The sequence below is a fragment of the Corvus brachyrhynchos genome, unplaced genomic scaffold, assembly GCF_000691975.1.
Source record: "Corvus brachyrhynchos isolate BGI_N302 unplaced genomic scaffold, ASM69197v1 scaffold3, whole genome shotgun sequence".
NCBI classification, from domain to species: Eukaryota; Metazoa; Chordata; class Aves; order Passeriformes; family Corvidae; genus Corvus; species Corvus brachyrhynchos.
The window spans coordinates 11,111,091-11,129,995 of NW_008237619.1; the positions used below are offsets into that span (position 1 = coordinate 11,111,091).

At 44.0% G+C, this 18,905-nt stretch overlaps 1 long non-coding RNA gene across 1 annotated transcript in view; it reads right to left on the minus strand.

Annotated features, from left to right (window-relative positions):
- LOC108446146 overlaps positions 1-18,905 on the minus strand; it is an 83,121-nt gene that overhangs the window by 20,380 nt on the left and 43,836 nt on the right. Inside the window, exon 3 of the long non-coding RNA XR_001861261.1 lies at positions 6,398-6,546. This is a non-coding gene — a long non-coding RNA (uncharacterized LOC108446146). The remainder of the gene's footprint in view (positions 1-6,397; positions 6,547-18,905) is intronic.

The following is an 18,905-nucleotide window of genomic DNA, read 5'->3' on the forward strand; positions in this document are numbered from 1 at the left end:
CGGGGGGGCGGGGGGGGCGGCCCCGCGGCGGGGGCAGCGCTGTCTGGCACCGGCTCCGGTCTGGTATGCTGCCCAAACCAGTTACGCCAGCACCGCTGTCCTCCCAGCCCCCACGCCGAGCTGGCCAGGACTCTGGGAGGCCTCCAGGCAGATAGAGGTGGGGATGGGATCTGTGGAGCTGCTACAGCTCCTTCTTGGGTGCTGGCCAAGAAGGAAAGCCACGTGGCACCTTGACCCGCGTGGTTTGGGACCAGCCATTACGGACACTTGCTAGCATTGCAGGGTTAAGTTGTGGCATCAGCAGGGCTGTGCTGTAAGTACTGGTACATAGCATAACTAAGCAAAGGCCATCTAAAGAAAAACGTGAACCTCTCCATAGGGCTGCAGCTATCCCTATGCCTCACATTTTCCAAGATGAATACTGCTTTGTTTCCCTGCTCTTAGCAGGAAAAACAGCCTTTTGATGTCTTTCAGCCATGGAGACCTTTCTAGTAAAATTTGCCATGTCTCTCACCTAGTTCCCTTGGGTCCAGAACTCTTTTCTATAAGTCCTGTTCTTTCCTTTCCTTTACATACCCATCCTGTAGCCTGGGATCACACATGGATCTCATTTTTCCTGTGCATTTCTTTTCATAGCTCCCTGCTCCATCTTCTGCTCTCATTTCCCTCTTCTGGCTCTCTAGATATTCCCAGTTCCAGGGAAGCTAAAGCAGAGATTTCTGATGTGGACTCTGTGGGTCTGCGACAAATGTGTTTCTGGCTGGGAAAAGAGGTCGAGAGAGAGAGAGAGGAGACAAGAAGCCTGACTTACCAGGCTGATGACCAGGCATTTTTTTCCAAGGCAAGCTTTTCTGAGGCTTTCCACCCAGTAGGTGGGTGGAAAGCAAATGGCTTTCAGAGAGAAGCAACCAGTGTTGCATCAATGGTCACAAGGAGCATGCATGACCAGGTCAGGCCAGGTGCATGACTCCAAGCCCTCTCGTCCAACCCAGCACTCCCATTCCACTGTGAGCCATACACCAGCTCCTCAGGCTGGAAGACATCTGGTTCATACTAAAGAGAGGACTTTTCCCATCAGTTGCTGTGTTTGTCACTGCTTTCCCTCTTCATTCTGGTGAAAGAAAATATATTATCCTCCACTTGTGCTCACATGTGATTAGAGGTTGTTCTTAATGAGAGACGGGTCAGAGCGCCTGGGTAGATATAGAGCAAATGTCAGATATGAAGGGAAAATTTCCAAAACACAGTAATTTCACACCACCAGGTCATAGCCCTTTTCTTAAAGCAAAGGACCCTACCCTTTTTAATACACTGATGAGTTTTCCACAAAAGCATAAAAGCAACATAAGCATTACTGAAAGAACTTTATGCCAGACACACATTCCTACTCATAACTGGTGTCTTAAAGTCACAACCATGCTTATCCTCTTCTCCCCTCCATTTTGACTGCATTTGAAAAGAAAACATGGTCCCCTAGGTATGAATGACACAAAATGCCAATATCCTTCACTCATCCTTACAACACGTGGCAACACTGCTTTGACAACACATCTGTCTCGGCCTGCAGCTCACCTGGTATCGGCTGTTGTGCAAGTGCTTCCTGGAAACCCCACAGTGTTTTTCCTGTGAAGCCAGCAGGAGCTGGAATTGGGTCAGGTTCTGAATGCAGATCACTGCTTGGGTGGGCAGGGTGTGAGCAGCTGTCTGAGCCAGCCCCACTCCGATGCTTGCCCTTTCTTTCCCGCACACCTCTGATCTGTAGTGCTGCAGCACCACCAGCTCTCTGGGTAAAGGCTGCAGGCGGCCAAGCAAGCAGTAGGTAGGGAGGTTTCAGTTTCAGGGACCTTATGCTTGACACCATTTGGGTTACAGTGGGATGGAAGCTAAAGCCCTGCTCTCCACCTGGGAGCTTCATCCAGCCATTCCTGCCTGCATTGCTGGCATGCCTGGGACAGCCCTGGCTGCTTGTGAGACAGACCGTGCAAACATTGCAGACAAAATGTGCTCCAAGCCCTACCTTGTTGCAACATTTCTGGGGTTATAACCTGAATCTGTAGATGTGCACTGTGAAAACTGGGCAGCAGAAGGGGTGAGAAATCAAACCCGCTGTGAGTGCCTGGGTGGCTTCCGTGTGCTTTAATTGCCTCTTCACTGTACTGTGCTATTCCCAATGACCTTGACTTCAGCAAGAAGGCTGCCAGCTTAGATGAAGCACAGACTAGCAGTGCTTAGCTGTCAAATTCCAGTTGGTGACTGCTGGCAGGATGAGAAAAATGGCTTTTAATCCTCAGTGGTTCATATCTCACTTACAATAGGCCCAAATTAACTGTTTGGTTATGGGGCTGAGATCTGAATGGGCAACCGAAGCTGCTCTAACCCAAGAGAAAGGGCAAGGATTTGGGAGGCTCTGGTATAACTGCTTGTCTTGCAACAAACCTGTCATGCAACCGTGCCCAGGTCACCTAGTCTTAGGTCCCTTACCTTGCTTGCATGAAACTGGGATAAGCACTGTTACATCAGACTGCTGGGGGCTGGTACTCTGAGGTCTGTAAGAAGTTTGGCCACTGTTCATGCCCAGCAAAGTGCACAAGAAAGAACTGGCTATCACCAACACTTGCGCTTTTCCTGCAGCATGTCACATGCATGGATGCAAGGTCCCAGTTCACCTAGAAAGTGCAGGATAGGAACATTTGCTCCAGCTCTGCCTGTTTCCCTGCCCTGTAGATAAGACAGAGCTTCAGGCTCCAGGTTTGGGAACACGTTACTCTCCTCAATGCTAAATTCATTTCAAAAGAAGCAGCATCAGTTTTTTTCTCACCTCCTCCCTCCCCACAGGAGCATGAAGTGCCTTTCAGGTAACAGGCCATACCCAAGGATTCCTCAAGATGTTAGCACAGGAAATCTTGGGTTAGAGAAAGCTGCTGTTGTTAGGACAACATGTATCACAAATGCTGCCATTGCTGCATACTCCCTGCCTGGTCCCAACCACTCTCCTTATGCTTCACGGCCTCTCTCCCACTTGACAGGCTGAAAATGAGGTCAAATGCTCTGGAAATGGTTTGTGCCACTCTTTTCTCTGTATTATAAAAAAGCCCAAAGGAAAGAATTTCTGAAGTAGCACTATATGAGCAAAGATGCCTAAGCTGAAGTGTTGTATTAAAGTTGGTGTTGACCAAACTGCTGCAGCTGACTGACTTTGCATGGGCAAACCAGGCCAGTGAAGTTAGTGAGCCATTCATGCCCACAAGGACCAAGACACCCTTCTCTCACAGACCTGAGCAGCAGATCTGGTTAATGATAATGCAGGGCTTGCATTTGCAAGGTGCACCCATTCCATAGCAGCTTTTTAGCTGCAAATAATGAGGCTGCATGTCTGGCCCTGTTCTGCTGTCTGGCCAAGGAGGAGGCTGAATATAACCTATCAGATCTGCAACTAGAGGGCACAGCAGAATGGAAGGAAGGGAAACTAAGTCATAATATCTGGGACATGGCAAAGGTGTGCTGTTAACAGACTGCAAAGAAAAATTAAACCCGTGTGATTAGAACCAGTACCCAAAGCATCCAGGTCTCTAGATTACACGTCTCACTGAGACACGGCAGGTAGCAAATTTTTCTAGCAGTGGTGGGCCTTTCCTGCTTCAGATATAAGATTGCCACCTGCTGACCAGCTGTCCCTACTTTGGGCAATACCCTAGATCCTGACCCTCCACTCTCCTGTTATCAGCAAGACTCCAATGCATTTAGTTTGTGCTATCTGATCAGATTGCAACCAGAGGTCATATAACTGTACAGACCATTAAGCACCAGTTCACTTGAGCAGAAGTAAATGGCTCCATTCTACTGAGGTACCATTACTCACACAGTTCACCTTAAGTACTGGGATATCATCTCAGCAAGGCAATGAAGGCAATAAAAATGCAATCTGCCCAAGACATGGTTCTTGCTGGGGAGATCTGGATGTGGAAAGTATTTCCAGATCCTTCCAGATCTGTGCTGCTTAATGTGTAATGAAACATGTTGTAAGCAGCTAGATCTAAGTGTTTGGGACTAGAATATTTGGACACATGTGTTTGGTTTGGGGTACCCTGCCCCTACTTGCCAAATGCAGAGACTAGGCTTTTAAATGACTTTTCATTCAAATGCATGTGGAAAAATATCACTGCTGGAAACCTCTCGCTGTAGCACAGTTCTGTTTGTGCTGGAAAACCCAGCTAACACCACCCAATAAACCAGAGGAGTGATCTTGGAGGGATTCTTCTCAGCAAATGTCCAAAAATAGCAGATATTGCAAGAGGGTAGAAGGTCATGTAACACCCATGCTACAACACTCCTCTGAGTCCTGTTCCTTACCTACAACAAGCCAGCCACTCCTTTTCTTGCTGCTTGCTGGGCACTTTCTAATTCACATAATCTTTCTTTAGCTGCTGTTTTGCTGAGTATCTCACACATTTTTGAGGCCCAGTTTTCCAAAGAGCTGGGGTAGCCACACTGGGCTGAAATCTGTGCATTTCCGAGTTTTCTCTCTCATTTCAGTCACAGCCTCTGCCTCTGACTCAGACTGGTGTTTCTGATAGGATGTCAGAGAGGGAGGAAACAAGAATAAATAGCATCACGCCCTCCTCACGTGGGTTGTGGTGCAGAGCTGAAACAAGATGAGGAAGAGCCTGGGCTGGAGAGGGAGGGGGCTCAGCTGAAACTAACCCACATTTTGAGGATTCCTCCACTCTAATGGGGCACTGAAGCAGGGGTATTACCAGCCTCTCCTTCTCTCATCCCAGGACCCAAAGTGGCTATTACTGGCTCCTAACTAGAGGAAGCATGAGCTGTCTGTCCCAACGTCCCAGAGCTGTCGACAAAGCTGCCCTAAGAGGCAATTAATGCTGCCGGGCAAGGTGAGGGCAGGTTAGCTTGGCAAAGGTCACTCACCCAGGGCACCCAGCTCTGGCCCAGGGTGACACTGTGTTTCCTCCTCTCCAGGGAGCTGCATTAAGGAGAAGTCAAGCACAGGCCACTTTGAACAAGTAACGCTTCGAAACAGTGGCGGGAAGCTGAACAGCTTTACTGGCAAGTAGGGATAGAGAGCTTGAGGATTTTGACGATAAACAACTGATCCTCTGACCTGATTCAAAACCTGGTCTGGTGAGATTCAATGGTGACTCAGCCTCAGAGGACTGATTAGTGCTCTACATGCCAGGATATGCTGGCCTTAATTTGGTTCTTTGGAGATACCTGCATGATGAAGAGCTCCTTATATCTGGCACATATTGAGAGTTTCAGGAGGCCACTAGGCTGAAACTGAGTCAGGCACTATTACAGTCGGTAGCTTTCAGCCAGAAAGGCCTGATGATATCCCAGCCATGGATTCCTCGGTATCTGAACAGAGGCGAGATGGAATGAGAAGAGACACACAGAGTTTTGTGAAGGTCCCCTTGGAAAGGCCCCATATTCATGTAGATGTCCTTAAAACATTATCAAATGTTTTATTACGTACCTGCAGCTTAGTTCCTTCACTCCTCGTGGTGCTGCAACTTTTAATAAAGTCCCGTCTCACTGGTTACACAGTTTCAAATCTCATTTTTTGCCTCCACTAAACAAGATACAGCTACAGGGGCAATGATGCAACTAGCAAGCCTCAGTACTGCATTTGAAGTTTATTTTGTCAGATAGTAATAATAAGCCACACCAGTAAAAAGCCTCCTGCTGCTGCTTTTTCCTCTTATCACTGCATTTACAGTAAAGCTTGTGCTGATTGAAGTTGACTGGTGGGAGGAGAGGGAGAGAAAAGGTATTTTCTGCACTCCTGATAGCTCTATAATTTCCTAGTACAAGATAAGGCTAGGTTGTGTCATTGATCCCTGTGACACAGGACATCCCAGAGTAGAGAGAGGCAGGCTGCCCATTCTGGGTGAGGGACAGAGCCTTGCAGAAGAAAGGAAAGCAAAAGCTCACACAGGACTGAATCCACACCAGGAGATCATTTTCCTCTTTTCAGCAGAGCTGTTATGGTGTAGATGACCTCTAGTACGAGGTAGGAATAGCTGTTTTTAACAGTGTGTGTTCATTAACATCTCTTCAATTGAAAGGACAAAAGAAGCTGTTGGAAGGAAATAAAGACCCAGCTACTTTCTCTAAGAGTTCAAAGACTTCATAGTCACCATCTCAAGGTCACCACGAAAGACCTCCAGGAAACAGACTCAGTGTCTGTGACAGTTCTAAAAATAGACAAGAATTTTCAAAAATGCAAGCATTTTCAAAACTTCCTATATGCCCTAATGCAACAAAACAAGAGGAAATTTCTTCTTTTCCAGACAATGATTCTTTGTCTCCATAGGGGAGCAAAACAAGGAGGGGAAAATGAAATACAGTACACTGGGAACCACTGAATGTTAATATTTACCTGTTTTGTTACATCTTTTTTCTTTTGATACTTGTTGTCATGCAGGCCTCTTTCTGGTTGGCTGGTGTCTGTGAGTTCATGCAGAGGAGAATTTGGCTCTAGATTTGGAAGGCACAACTCTAGTATATTCTAATTTTCCCAAGGCCCACCTAGGGAAAAAGAAAAGGAACAGTATGTCACTTTACACCTTCACCTCATTCTCCTTGCCCTGGGCTTTTGCTATCTCAGGCTGTTGCACGTCACATCTTGAATAACACTGCTTGGCAGCCCATTGCAGCCATGGGCCAGGCACATGTTCCCAAAGGGATTTTCCCTCTGCTCTTAGGTGAGCATCTGGGTGCCTCTTGGTTTACATAACTGCGAAACATCTGGGGTTTAAAATTCCTAATACCTCAATTTGTTAAGGAAATTAAACACATTTGTAGGATAAGGATGCTGTTTGGAGCTTACACCACCTGTTGAGTCAGAGGGAGGAGGAAGAGAGGAGAGGCTGGGTTAATGTGTGCAATTCTATGTCCCAATTTTTTTGATAATGGTCCTGGGCAGCTGATTGTGCCCTTCCTGAAGTACACAGAAAATGCCAGAAGACTGCTTTCTGCCAGCTGAGCTGAGGGTCAGGCTCTCTGCACGACTGAGTGCACAGGAGGGCATGTTTCAGGGAAGTATTTTTAGTACAGGAGAGGGAAGACACCACTCCATAAGATAAATTGGGCAAGTGCAGAGCATCTGTCCACCCCATCCCTCTGCCAAAGCACTCCCAACTGGAAAGAAGCCACTTCTTACAGCAGTGAGCAAGCTGCTCGCCCACCTGCCCAGGGTCCCCCTTTCCCAACACCTCTCCATACTGCTGCAGAGCACCCTGCCAGTTCTTGAGCCACAAACACCTGCCTGGCAGGAGCCCAGCCCAGCTCAGGGAAGCAGGAGGTGCCCCCACAGCGGCGGGCAGCCCCCCTCACCACCCCCAGCCAGCCTGGGCAAGGCTCATACCAGAAACTCAGCTGAGGATCACTGACAAGCATCCACCCTTCCTAGGCAGACAGTTGTTTTGGGTTTTTTAACACAGCTTCTATTGTTCGGGAGATCAAGGATGTAATTGAGGCTTATGACATTTTTCATCTGGGATCTAATTACGGAGGAGGAAAAACAAATCTGTATATTTATTAACTCTTCCAAATCCAAAATAAGACATAAGAAAGACACCAGCAAAGGTTTATATAGCCATTGTCCGGGTTCTGATGGTGGCTGCTGCCACGTGTCCAGGGATATGGTAAGACCTAGGAAGATCCACAGTGGATACTTGTGGAAGGCACCCGGTGAGCCTCCAGCACTGCCCGGTGCCAGTGGCAGTGTGCCAGGAACTGGACAATACCAAAAAATCTGTGTGCTTTCATACAGGAAAGTTTTGCAATATTTTCCTTAGAGCTGCAATTCCTGGTATCAAGGGATTGCGTAGGTATTTTGATCAAAGGGAAATGGGATTTGAGCTGTTAGGACTGCGTAAAAAACCTCGAAAACAGAACTCTCCTCACCAATGTCCCCCGTATGCAGGGGTATTAAAAAAAAGATTTTTTCCCTATTTACTTATTTGATCATTTGATTTCTAAATTTTGAAGGCCTCTTCCTTTTGAAGGCCTTGATGACTGAACACCTGAGATTAGTAGCCTCAAGGAAAGGCACCACCAAAATGAAACATGAAGAACATTAATTTTAGCCTAGTGAGCATATCAGCTGTTTTAAGACAGTAGTAGCAGTACACACAAATATTTTTTTCTTTGAACAAAGATAAGCATTCTTCTTCAATTTAAGGCACCTTGTCCCTCTTCTTTTCAGAGACAGCAAACACATGGTTCTGCCATGATCTCCACTCTCTGCCTACCCCAGCAAGAGTCTGAAAACACTCATATTTAAAAGCAGGTCACAATGAATAAAACCCGGCTTTGAGGCCACCTACCTAAACTCAGCTAGAAGAAATAGTGCTGACAGGCTGTACATTAGATTTCTCTTTCATGGCCACTGGTACACCTTAGCTAAACAACTCACTACTGAGAAACAACATTAGGTATTTAATGCAAAATCTGTACAGAGAAGACTTGAGTAAACCTGATTTCTCATGCACCTTGAACCATCTTATCTGCACTCCATTTCAATTCCAGTAAGGGCTGCTAACACTGTAAATCTTTTAATTAATACAGATGAATGTTTAGGAAGAACCGGTTGGCTTCAGAAAAGTTTCCTTTGTTTGTCTCTTGCAAATCACATTGACATGTAGTGTTTGATGTTCTTTGACCAACTAGGTTAGGGTACTTGGTCCGGTGAGAATATAAAAGGATTTTCTGTTCTGAGGACTACTTTTAAGATCACAGACTATGAAACTATGATGCATAGACTGAGATACTGTACAGGACATTTGTACTGGTAATTGCTTTTCTTCTCCTACAGCCTCAGATTCACCTGAGGGATTTTTTTTAAAAGCCAGGGAGTAAATCACAACAATATGTTTAGGAGTGCTCTAAAGTAACCTTTGATAGAGAGAATACACTGATGTACCAGCCAGGTCCACTGATACTGAGAGGAGCCACATAAATTATTTCCCATTTTGCCATTTCTGAATGATACAGTTACTCCCTTGTCTGCTCTTAGATCTGAGGAAATAACAGGTTTCAGATACCTGAATATAATCACACATTTTTCTCAGGGTGAGATTTTCTTTATTTTAAAATGCAAGCAGTTGAACAAGCACTGGTTGAAATGGCGTAGTTCTTTCTGTACATTTTTAGGTGGGTGCTTTTCTCTGCAATCGGGCTATGAAAACCAAATAATCCCTGTAACTCAGTGATATAGACAGGGAGTGGAACAAAGAATTTTTCCAATCTAAAAATCATTATATTCAGGATTCATTAATGCCTGAGGTTTATACTGCCCTGTATTTAAATCTTAACTGTGACCTCTTCCGAAACATGGTCAAAGTAGATGAGATTACCCCCTGTGCCAAAAAGATGTGACATAAAAATTCAATGTTACTTAGCTTAATTAATCTGAATAGCAAGCTTTTCCCTTTCTAATTACATTGCCCAACTCTGGTTTTTCAAGCTGCTGTTTAGATAAACCAATTTGTGTGTTTATGTGTGCAGTGTCAAGAACTATAAAAAGAATTAAAATTCTTCTGTCATTAAATTCCAGAAATTAGCTTTTGCTGTTTTATTCTAGGAAGTCTTGTAGAACAACAATCTTGCAGTGAAGAAAAGGAAAGAACATGTCTTCAAAGAAATGCAGTTTTAATGAGAAATTATTTTTGAGCAAAATATTAAAAAATCTACAAATGTTTTTTAGTGTAACTGTGATACACAGGCAAATGAAAGAACACCAATTTTTCATTATCTGACACAACTGTAATTTATGCAACAATATCCTCAGTTAATCATGTAGGAAGAGGTCAGAAAGGAAGAGGTTAAACTTTTAATTGGTTGTTTACTGTTTCAGTTCCAGGCAGCATTTATGTATCTGCATAACACTGGGACAGCTTAGGAATAATAGTGGGTGTACTGACTGTAAATAAGCTGCAAACTATGAGCCTATGAACAAGTCATGATCCGATGTAATAAATCACAAGTCAGAGGCTCCTGTGGTTTGTGACATCACGGGCACTCAAAGAGCTATTTATAAGCTCTGTGGTGCCCTGTCCAAGATTATTGCCAGTTCAGAAATTAAAATGTTTAGGATTCTTTTCTTATGGCCTTTCTTAGATAGGGTGACCTATTTGGAGCAAATTTAAGCCAAGACAAAGGCAGGATTTCTTGCGGCCACAGGTCAGGTGAGGCCAGGCACTTGCATTCGAGGGAATCTAGTGGAGTTGAGTACACAGGAGCTGTGCTGCTGAGCTGATTATCACTGTTGCTCTTTCATAACCAGTTTTTCTTCCAGCTTCACTAAGATGACCTAAAACACCAATACAGAAATATTTGAAGAGTGCAGAAAGGAAAACATGGAAGGTGGATGAGGATAAGATGATGAGAAAGCAACAAAAGATCTGAAGAGACAGAAGGCTAGAAGAGTCATCCCTGCTACTGCTGTGGGATCAGGTAGTGCAGGTTGTAGACATCAGCACCCAAAACACTGTTTGTGGTGGCTCTTCAGGGGGGAGATGGTAACAATCAAATTCTTTGATATAGTACGGAGTTAAATGGTTTTGCCTACACCTGCTTTGGTCATAGCACCTTACACTGCTTTAACACAACTCCAAAAGCAGGTGAAGCCCCATTGCAATTCAGGGAAGGGCTGAGCCTTTGTTCCTGTGTGTTAGATATCACTGTATGATGGCAAAGCATTTTCTGCTTCTACTGGCAGCCTTTTTCAGATCAGGATCAAGTTATTCCCAGGATCCGTCCCTTCCACAGAGGTTACGGCAGCAGTGGTGCCTCAGCGGAGAAGGGCAGGCAGCTGCTGGCACAAAGGCACTGCTGAGGTAGCTGTGGAAAATTGTCCTCTGTGTGCGAGGCTTCAGAGAGCAAGAAACCACAAACATTTCTAATCTGATCAAAGAGAGACACTGAAAAATCCTCAGGCATAATCACTGATTGATAAAACAGACAGCAGGAAAAGAGATTTAAGATAGAAAGGAAGAGAGAGTAATAATAAGCCTCAGAGGCTTATAACTATTTAATTCAATCAGAAAAGGTAACAGATGTTTAGTTAAAAGCAGCATCCCTGTTTAATTACTGCAATTGTGCTGAAATATTTTGTTTGCACCAAATTGACTGCAAATTTCCTCTGTGCTCAACACATTTATACTGCTAAGCAGCATGCAACCTAAACACGTCTGCTCCTCCCCACAGCTGCTCCTCCCCATCTGCTGTGCCAGCCCCTCTCTGAGGTTTTAGGTCCTCTGGAGGGACTCTCAAAACGGCCAACACATTGTTGTGGCTAGGAAATGGTTAAAAAGTCCCATTTGACAATGCTTTAGGGAAAGTAGGTGTCCTTCCTGATACTATGTTGCATGAAGGTTTACCACAGTTTGTTAGCAGCACTGCTGTAACCACGGTGATCTACACTAACCAACAAGGAAATCTTCGGGTACCTCCCTCCCTCCCCCTCGGCAACTGGGGGAAAATGGTCATCCCCAGGCACAAATGTCTCCTTTGTTATCCCACTGGACTGCAAGGCCAACCTATGCATATTTTGTTTGCATGTGATTTTTGCAAGAAATGAGCCTGCCAGCTGACATTATCGTTGCTCTTCAGAAGAGGAAGCCCATTTCTCTGGTACAAAGGCATCAGTATTATTGCCAACCAAAATTACAAGCAAAAGGACTAACTGCAGGTGCCAAAGTACTAAACCCCTGAATGCTTAAGTAAATCCTGTATGAAACATGCATGATACAATTTCCTTGTTCTTCCAGGATCAAGTGACTAATTGTAATTAGTTGAATTGTTGAGGTAAAGCCCATCTCCTAAAGGAACTTGTAAAGGATTTCCTAAAAGAGGCCTCCAAAATTTCCAAGTCTCTTTTATGTTCACCAAACAAAACTATAAAGCAGCCAAATAGTCTTGAACTGGAAGTGTCTCCTCTCTTGCCCTGCTTCAGAAAGGTGGAGGTGGTGCTCTCTTAACTTGAGTGATGGCTGCAGCTTTACCCTTCAAATGACCCCTGTATCTCAATGGAAATAGGGCTGGTATAGAGCAGGAAGGAACTAGGAGTGACTTGTCACTGCTCTGATAAAGAATTGCTTCTGTGGGGAAGCTTTAACAAGGAGGTTTGCTCTGCTCTTGGGCATGAACAGAGTCCATCCGACTTTTTGGCAAATGTTTCCAGTCAAGCTAAAAATTCCGGGTACCCAGCAGTAGTTAATTCAGACTTGGCATTTCCTGAACACCTTCATTGCCGTAGAACAGACTCTGCTATCTCAAGGGCTCGAAAGGGAAAGCAAATGCCTGGGACCTTCGAGGCTGGCAGGTCAGGAACCTGGTTAACAGGCTCCAATCAAGCACCGATGGCTGGAGATAGTGACCAGAAGCAGCTCCCAGCTGGCAGGGGTTCAGCTTCCTGTGTGACACAAGTCAGTGGCACTGGGCCAGGGACCAGCACACAAAGTACCCTCAGTACAGCAAACAGAGGCACTGGGGACTGCGTGGCCTAGAGAGAGCTGGGCTTTTCTCTGGGTTTTTAGACACAGCCTCCTACTGCTGGGGCAGCAGTACTGTTCAGTGGTTTTGGTTGTTGGGACCATGAGTAGAGGGCTATGTGAATATTAAGCTATTCAGAGATTTTCACTGGGGCCAAGGTGAGTAGATGGAGAAGCAAAATTGTGCTGCTGTCTTGCTGATATTACTAATGTCCTCCACACTAGTCCTCCAGAGATTTAGAACCCTGAGCAGCAAGTGTCAAACCTCTAGAGGCATCTGTTCCTCACACAACCTGCTAAGGTTTTTGTTTCAGCACTGGAACTGAGTGCGGTGCTACAGAAAGTAGCGGAGCCACCCCTCTGGTCCAGCCTTTCTTGCCCTTCCTCTCTGTTACACATTACAGAGTTCCAGGCCTGAACATGAGAGAGGAGACACCTTCAACTTTAAGTAGCTTTCTCATTCTTCTGAGGTATAAAATGCCACACCTAGAAATTTCTGAGACAGGAACAGTTAGCATTTCAAATAAGCAACCTGATATTCAAAGCAGTTGTCTCCGACAGATTCAAAATCTTTAGAACAGGGTTATGCAGGGACACAAGTGAAGAGAAAACACTTGGATTAATGAAAGAAGTGAGTAACAATAGATTTAATTAATCAATAACCACACGGACACCCTTTGGAGCCACTGCCAGCCAGCTGGAAAGTTTCTCTCTTGCGTAACAAAGTCAAACTCTAAGTGCCTTATTGCTCAATGGAGATTTTTTTTTTTTAAGCCTTAGGTTTGCATTTCATCTGGAATTACTGACCTTTCAAAAACACTGACCCTTTTGTATGCACTCATGGTTTTTTTCCTTCTGGTGAAAGGATGAGAGAAAATGTTCAATGACATTGAACTGATAAACAAGGTGTAGATGTCTCAGAAGCACTTATGTATGGCTTCTCCTGAATGAGCAATATGTTCCAGAGCACGTTCTGAAATGTGGACTCTGAGCTGATATTTCCCAAGGACATACCTGCTCCTTGTGCCCATGAACACCTGCTGGAAAATGTTCAATTTTTTTTTTTACTTTTCTCGTTATAAGACGCTTTCCAAGGACTACACAGGCAGATAGCTCAAGACAGAAAAACTGTCAGCGTGAAGAGACAAGACCTGAAGAGACAAGATGGCCATAAAAAGGAGAGCAAACAGTACTGAAGAGACCAGGCAAGGTAACACTGAGCAGCACCTATAACCTAGTACAGGAGTGGCTTATCTTAAACCAGAAAAAGGCACTCCTTTTCTGGAATAACTACAACTGCAGGTAGAGCCAGATATGTCAAGGAAAGGCACCACCAAAATGAAACATGAAGAACATTAATTTTAGCCTAGTGAGCATATCAGCTGTTTTAAGACCGTCGTTCCTGTGGTGTGTGGATTTAATACAGCCCCCCCAAACTAAGCAAATGAAACACATACTGTAGGATAGGCTCCCTTCTCACGTGACTCAGCCTACTACCCTCAGTGGGACACTCCAGTTCATCCCCCCATAAACAAATGAATCTGTTGTACAGAAATGGATTCACTTGGGAGTGCAGTTTCCTTGTTCCTCTTCCTGGGACCCATCTTCATCACATATAGGTAAAGAAAAGGTGGACACTGATTCCTGATCCTTCACTAGTGACCTGGTGTTTGGGAGCCCAGGCACCGGAATTTGAACTCCTTTTCCACAGTTCCCAGTAAGTTCAACAGTAATAGCTTTCATAAGCTTTGGGCTAGATTTGGTTCAGTGCCATGAAAAGACACATCATACCTCCTTACCAATACTTTTGAGACCATATGTTTCTTCTGGAAGGTATTTTCCAGTTGTCAGTAATCTGGGCAATAAAGCACCTTGCCCTACAGTACAAATTTGCTGCCCTTAAGACATTTGACTAGGCTTTTAAGATCCAAACCTGTCCTCCTGATGCTACTCCATACACATTCATTCTCCAAGTTTCGATAAGTATTCTGAATCAGACAGATATTTAAGAAGTACAAAGAAAATCCCATTGGAAACAAGTACATATTCATAGAAGTTTTAAAGCTATGACCCCTGCTTAGATTCTAATCACCGTATCTAATAAAAATAAATCCAACAGCATCAAATTCCACACTGATATCAGCACTGTAAGTTATGCAATGCATTATGATTTTACACACTGAGACATTATGGAAGGAGCAGAGAACAGCAAGGAAAGTAGATAACAGAGAATTGCAAGTGTACGGAAAACAGAGGGTTTCCTTCTTATTTTGCAGCTTGTAGCAGCCTTGTGCTAGCTGTTTTCTCTTTTTTTTTCATTTCCTTTTCCTGTCAACATTCAATAAGCACTACTGAGTAACCATATGTATATGGCCCTATATAACCATCTATAGCTCTGCACCAAATTGAGTCTTTTTGGACTAGAGCTGACCCCCAGTGAGACGAGCTAACAGCTTTCAGATCCAGGCTATACAGCTTGCAGGGGAAAGGCAGGAAACAGAAAATGTCCATTTCTCTAAGCCAGGAGCTCTGGACTTGATGTTGTTCTGATTTCCATTAATCCTTTCCAGTGGTCCAAGCCCTGCTACTCTGAAGCAAGAAGGAGATGAAAAACAGTCCTAGACATAGGATGTAGATGCTGCAGTATTGCAGTAAACTGCTGTTCATCCAAGAAACTTGAGAGCAAGCAGAGGCCACATGATTCAAGTAGGCTTTTGCATTATTCAGTTCTGGGCCACAGTGAACAAAGCTCTGATAGACAGAGAAGTGGTGACAAACATCTACCCTAGGATGGATCTGAACTCTGAAACAGTTTGTTCTCTGGGTTTCCCATCAGGTTTTGTGCTTCTCTGCCCTGTGTAGTGGAGCATGGGACAGAGGTGCTAGTGGCAGGGCTGAGCCAAGGCTCCTGTTTGTGAGTTGAATTGAGACTCATCAATTCACACCAACCTGGCTAAGCAGTCCATCCTTCCATGCCAAAGGTAGCATGATAGAGCCTGCTTTTTTCACCACTGTGGACTTTGGACAGGACTTTCAGATACTCCAAGCTTAACCTTCTTGGAGAATATACATTTATTAGGTTATGTAACACAAAGAGAAATAATTTCTACAGAACCTGGGCAACTTCCTTCTGTCATAAACCAGATATGTATCTGTTACCTCAACTAACTGATGTTATTCCAAGTGAAAGTATCATGTTGAAAGCTGCAGTCTAAAGGGAGAAAGGACCTTAGAGATCCAGATCCAGTTTTTGCATACATGAGAGGAGCTGCATTGAAGATAAGGGAGCGCACTCCATTGCTATGATCAGATCTGCACTGCTTCTCTTTATCCCGACAGGTACTGATTGAACTGCTCTCCTTCCCGGTGCTTAGATTGGAGCACACAAATAACCCAGCTGAATCGGATTATTCCCAGGACAAACACAGTTTGCTGGACTGGGAACACAGTTCTTATCATCTTCCAGAGTTAAGCTCACTGTGTTTCTTTTCTTACACATGTGCTTGAGTGCTTGAGGAAGGATCATTGGTCATGATCTATCACTGTTTAGGAGCCTTTATGTTTGACATGGAAACCCCTTTTTTAAACAAAAACAAAAAATAAAGGCAAAACCAAGCCATTGAGATCACAGAAAATGAACAATCAGTTAATTATTTGGGATGAGGAAAGAAACCTAATGAAGCTATCTCAAAGCAAACACATTAGATTTTCATGTATACAGTGCCAAATCATATGTAGCTTTATTAACTGAGAGAATTTACACTTGAGTAAATCTAATGTTTCAACTCAAACCCAGTGGAAGCTGTTTTAAAATACTCATCAGTCTTATATGTAGTACTTATACATTAGGTTACTCATAATGTAATTTAAAGTTTATACATTTTACCCATGTGCTCTTCAGCTTTCCCCTCTGACTTTGGACAAGGAATATAGACATCTTAATTTCACAAATCTCTCTCCCATTCCAGCTTTGAAATTATGAACCATTTTAGCTACCTCAGGACATTTCCCTCAATAAAATTTTGCTAGAAGTTTATTTATTTGCACATTTTGAGTACAGTCACTGAGATAAAGCTGTATCCCACTGCCAGCCCTGAAGCCGCCTGTTTAAACACAGGATAAGCCAGTTTGTCCTGCCACAAAATTTATGAGGAGTAAGGGTCTTTTCCCCCTCTTTAGCCTACTCGACCTAGGACACTCCTCACAGGTACTCCTCAATAGAACTGCAGGGTCAAATTACACCTATAAATCTTGGGGCATTTGTTTTCACCACACCGTCTGTTTTCCTTTCCAGGTTTGGTTGTTTGGAACACAATGGAGATTTCTGTTTATTTATATAATGAGATTACATCTTGCAGCTTTGCTGGGCTAGAACTGCAGACCTGGTACAAACCATGAAATATGGGCCTGGAAGGACCTCAGAGGCCCCTTCCTTACAAAAAAGTAAACATACCAACACCATCACTGACTAACAAAGCTTTGTTCTTAAAGGACTCCATAAACAGGGACTTCACAGCCTTCAAGGCTGCTTCACTGCTTCTCTCTTCCTATTTTCAGAATAAATCTCCTTCTGATACTTAACCAAAATCTTTGTTTATGAAAACAAAGCTGGCCACTATTTGTTGCACGCCCCTCCTGCCACAGAAGCAGAGAACAATTAATCCCTGTCCTTTTTATAGCTCTGCTAGAAGACAGTTTCCCGTGTTCCTCCTCAAATTTCTTCTTCCTAAATCCAGTAAATGCAATTCCTTCAATAATTTTTCTTTTCCAGGTTTTCTAGACCTGTGACAGTTTTCAGTGCTCATTTCTAAACCCACCTCTGTCTGTGTCTGACACTGAGACATGCTCTAGATACACTGATGGTTTTTTCTCTGATGTCAGCAGAGAGCTTCTTAAATATATAAGATACATCAGATGATACCACAAACTGTATCGGGTTTTCTTCAGCAAAGAGAGCAAGTAAAAATTCAGTAACTTTCTTCTCAGAAATTTTTTGGTATCATCATAAGTGTCCCAGCACTCTGGTATGTCCAGCACACCATCATTAAAAACATTAAAGACCGAAAATGCCACAATTGTGCACATCACATTAATTTTGTTACCCTAATCCTTGATTCTCTCATTGCCTCTGCCTACCTGTTTTCTTCAGTGGTTTTGTCTTGTCTTTGACACCTCGTGGGAATTTTGTGGGAATGCTTGTCCTTTGCTGGATCTGTAAACTGTCACTTAATACATTGAGACTGCACCTTGGTAAGATTGTGGGCATTATAATGTGGAGGTTTTAAGTAACATAATAATGTATCAGACAACAAAGCACCTAAGAGCATATACGTCAAGGAGAGTTAACCTGGTATTTTTGAGAGTAACAGGAAGAATTCAGCCTGGAATAGAGCAGAGCAGAGCACTTGGTACAGCACATCCTTTGCCCTCTAGTGAGAAGCCCAGGGAAGAGAGGCAGCTCAGGGAATTGCCTGCATGCTGGCACAAAGAGCTCCATGAAATCACTTGTTAAGCCGGAAGGGGAAGAGGTGAGGTTGTGTTCAGTACGCGGATGCAGGCTCCTTAGCAGAAATGGCTTTGGTCTTGGGTTGTCATTGAAGGTCTTTGTTCTCCTCTGATTTATTGAACAATGTGATTCTGTTTCTCTCCATGAATGTAACTCCCTATGGGTTACTGCAGTTTTGTTTGTTCTTTATATAAAACTTAGGGACTGGCCTTTTTTCCCCCTATCTTCGTGGCAGATGATCTTGTCTGATCTTTCATAATTGTGTTGTGCTTCTCCAGAAGAGCAGAGATAGCTGGGTCGTGTCTGGATCATTACCATAAAATACAGTCAGGAGGAAAGAGAAGGGAAGTTAGGCTGTTGTAAATAGTGCCATACAATGTAGGACAGCTATTTAGGTACTCACTTCTCCCCTCACAGGGGTTCAAGTTGTCATCAGCCTGTTCTCTAGCTTGCCAGCACAAAATCACCAGGTGCTACAGAAATTGCAGGCAAGCCTGAGTTTAACAAGTTTTGTGCTTACAAACAGCATCCCAGTGAGATTCAGGGAGGCGAGTGAGCTGTTTAACAACAGAGATGACAAGTCACTCCACAGTTAGTAGCCTGGCACATTTTCACAGCAAGCCAGCTTTATAGGCCTCCTGTTCATCACTATCAGAGAGGCTGGGAGAGAGTGTCAAAAATGCATAATGGAACTGTGGTGGTCTAGGGAGATGATCAGGCCATTTAGTCCAATGTGCTTACCCACTTAAATATTTTGCTTCCACTCAGCCCTTCTTTCTTACTGTTTTCTGTGATCCTGTGATTCTCCCCCTTCTGCCTGCAGACACACAGCTCTAGCTGTTGCTTGATCTCATTTCTGTGCCATTTCAGGCACTCTTCCTGCT